Source organism: Lissotriton vulgaris, chromosome 11 (genome assembly GCF_964263255.1).
Source record: "Lissotriton vulgaris chromosome 11, aLisVul1.2, whole genome shotgun sequence".
Taxonomy (NCBI): Eukaryota; Metazoa; Chordata; class Amphibia; order Caudata; family Salamandridae; genus Lissotriton; species Lissotriton vulgaris.
The window spans coordinates 342,281,309-342,284,749 of NC_141699.1; positions in this window are offsets into that span (position 1 = coordinate 342,281,309).

Genomic DNA, 3,441 nt, shown 5'->3' on the forward strand with positions numbered 1-3,441 from the left:
TTTTTTGTATGAAATTCTTCATGGTGGAAAACTCTTCACAAAAGGAATGGACTGCCCTCTATAATTGCACATTTGTTTTATTTTCTCCAAAGGGAGAATATTTTCCCCAGGTTAAATTTGAGGGTGGTCCATTCTCCTACCTACCTGGGAAGGGGAGCTATGTCAGCTCTCTCCCAAAGTAAATCACTGACCATTTTAATGGGGGAAGGGGTTGGAACATAGTTTAGGAATTCTGACAAACGTCCATGTTAGTGGCCATTCTCCAACTTTCAAGGCAATCCATGCCTCTAAAGGCTCACTTTATACCCCTTAAGTGACATTTGCAACTGTGGAAATCACCCCGTTTGTAATGGAGATCTTCACACCTGTAAAAGGACTTATACTTGTCGGGAATCCTTTTGTGAACTTCACGCATGGCACAAAACATAAATTTGGTTGTAAACCAAAGATTATGACCAAATTGACCTTTGCTATTAGCGACCTTGGTCTTCAGGTGATGGTCTCAAAGTAGGGAGTGATGTGAGACATGTCTCAAGGGGATAGTACCCAAAACAAGCGCACAATGAGACGTAAAATCCTCGCATCCTTCTGGAGCAAAACATCTGGTGGAGAAGTAAGGTAGCCCTTGGCAGAATGGTTTACCCTAAACATACAAAGGAGAGTGCTGTCTCCACCTGCACTATCTTAATGGGAGTGCTCAGGAAGGGACAATCATGCAGGTCACTTGTTCTAGGTTGCTGCTACATTTCTATAGGAAGCCCTGTCTCCATTCTCACACGCCATAATAGCTGGTGTTTCACAAAAGCTTCAGGAATGTCAGAAATACACTTCCACGCTTGTCTGGGTAGCAGTAACTCAGCCTTCATCTTGTGCCAAGCTCCACTAGTGGAAAGCCAAATGGATTCTTCTGTCCTCATAATCGCTCACTTGCATACCATAAAGAATGACCATATTAGTCACTTGGTCGTCCTTGCACATATACCATGCACTTAAGATGGCACCAAAGGGTTTAGTCATGTCACTAGTGGAACTTTGACGAGTGAGACTGGTAAACTTCTTGCTCACTACAGGGATAAGCAAAAAGCAGGTTTTGGACTTAAGATGGAAAAACGGTATGCTGCCATCGCGCTGCGCTTTGATTATCTGGTACTCGGAGAGTAGTGGCATGTATCTTGGTGCACCCCTACAGACCAAAGACTCCAGTTGTTCAGTACCTTTACACGTACAAGGACTCAGCATGCACCTGACTGTCCCGTACTGGGCACTAAAAATCAAAAATGCCACGGGTGCTTGCAGTTCAGTAATCAAGGGCAGGAATGTACACCTGCAAAATCACTCAATGGGCAATCCCCTCTCAACACAGGCAATTTGAGAGCATTTACATGAATTATATGACTACTTTTAAAGGGAAGGTTATTCCTCCTCTCTTTATGGGTTTTTGATTTCTTGTGCGATTTGTACAAAACACAAACTATAACTCAGACATTATTTTCTATTTACAATATAGACACTAACAGATACCAACCTTTTGTCTAACTATTATGTATTTTTTTCTGAAGGCTAGCTGTTAGGATCCAGTGGAATTTATACATTTTATTTTGATGTGGTATTGTTGAAAATCTTTCCTATTATAATGTTCGTTAATCTACAAATGATTTCTCTCTTCCGTTGTATGGGTGTATTGATTCCATCTGAATATTATTTAACAAAGGAATAGGGATTTTATTTTCAAAAACACTAAGACACTCGACTCTGGCCCAAACATTTGAATTTTTAGTCTATTTTAAGTCATTTGAAAAGTGAAAGTCTGATCCAAAGCCTTTAATTTTCTGGCTGTCTTCACACCTCAAAACTTCCAAGAGTTGGCCCACCTCTGAAAGTATACAACTCTTTTGTTTGCACCTGAGACCTCACAAATTTCAGTATAAGTTTTAAAAAAATCAAGTGCTGTAGCTCCAGTCCAAATAGCTTTCAGGCATGGAGTCAATCCTTAGAATTTGCATATCTATCGCAATACCCACTGTCTCTCATGCTCCTGTCAATATTTCAGAGTCTAGTATTCTACCTCTATACCTGAGACATCTAAGGCCCAAATCTAACTTTGGCAGACTTAGTACATCGTGGTGGCAGAGGACTTTACTGCATTATTTTTGCACAAGCTGGAAGGGACCAAAACTTTGGGACCAACCTTATCATTGCAGGGAATTTTAATATTAATCTTTGTGGGAATCCTTTGGTAGAAGTCAACAGTGCCTAATGTTATATGTTACTGTTGGGTTTGGATATGGAAAATTCTCATCAAGGTACAATGTTAAATGGGATTTTGAGTGAATTTAACCTTGTTTTTTCCCTTGACAAGCTTGTTGCCTCTAATGTACTGGATATAAACCCCACGTTTATAGAGAAGGCGAGCGACACAAAAATTGATTTTTGCAACCATCTTGCTCAGCATCTCAGACATCACAGAACTCCTTTGTCACCACAGTCCAGCTTGTCTATCCCTATGTTGGAAGCACGCTTTGCGAGAGAGCCCGGTAGTGTTTTTAGCACCTGTAAGGTAACCAGTCAGGGAGGAAGGCTCATGTGTTCTAAAGTAGTTCCTGAAAGCTTTAATCAGTCCCTTTATTCTAGCTGTGAAACTGAGTTCACATTCTGTTTATTTAGTAACTCAAATCCTATAGGGATTCTGGGGGCATTTAACCCCTTCGGTGCTGCTGACGACTTTAGCTCGTCACGATTCCAGTAGGGAAGGTGTTGGTTCATTCCTTATGTTGGAGCGCCATCTAGAGCAAGTCCGGTAGATAATGTGTTTGCAATAGTAGCGCGCAATGCTTTCCAACGGGGCGACCAGATTGCCGGGCTTACCTGGAAGGCCTGAGGCCTGAGGTCCAGGGGAGGGCGGCCTCCCCATCCCGGGCGCTGTCCTTGGTCCTGCTGCGTGGCAGGGTGCCCGGGACGGGGTCCGGAGGGCCCAGGGAGGCTTTCCCTGCGCCGCCGGGCTTGGGAGCCCAGGCTGGGTCCAGGGGCCCGGCCGGGCCCCGGGTCGGGTGCCACGGCCCTGGGCCCGGTCCACCGGCCTGCCGCACAGCCAAAGGACCAGGACGGGGTTCCGTCGTGCCCGGGAAGCCTCCCCTCGCTCGGCTGAGTTCAGCAGCTCCGGCCGGGGGCCCCTGAGGGCCCGGGGAGGGCGGCCTCCCCATCCCGGGCGCTGTCCTTGGTCCTGCTGCGTGCCCGGGACGGGGTCCGGATTGCCCTGGGAGGCTTCCCCTGAGCCTCCGGGCCTGGGAGCCCCGGCTGGGTCCAGGGGCCCGGACGGGCCCCGGGTCGGGTGCCACGGCCCTGGGCCCGGTCCCCCGGCCTGCCACACTGCCAAAGCTCCGGGACAGGGCTCCGTTGTGCCCGGGAAGCCTCCCCTCGCTCGGCCGAGTTCAGCAGCTCCGG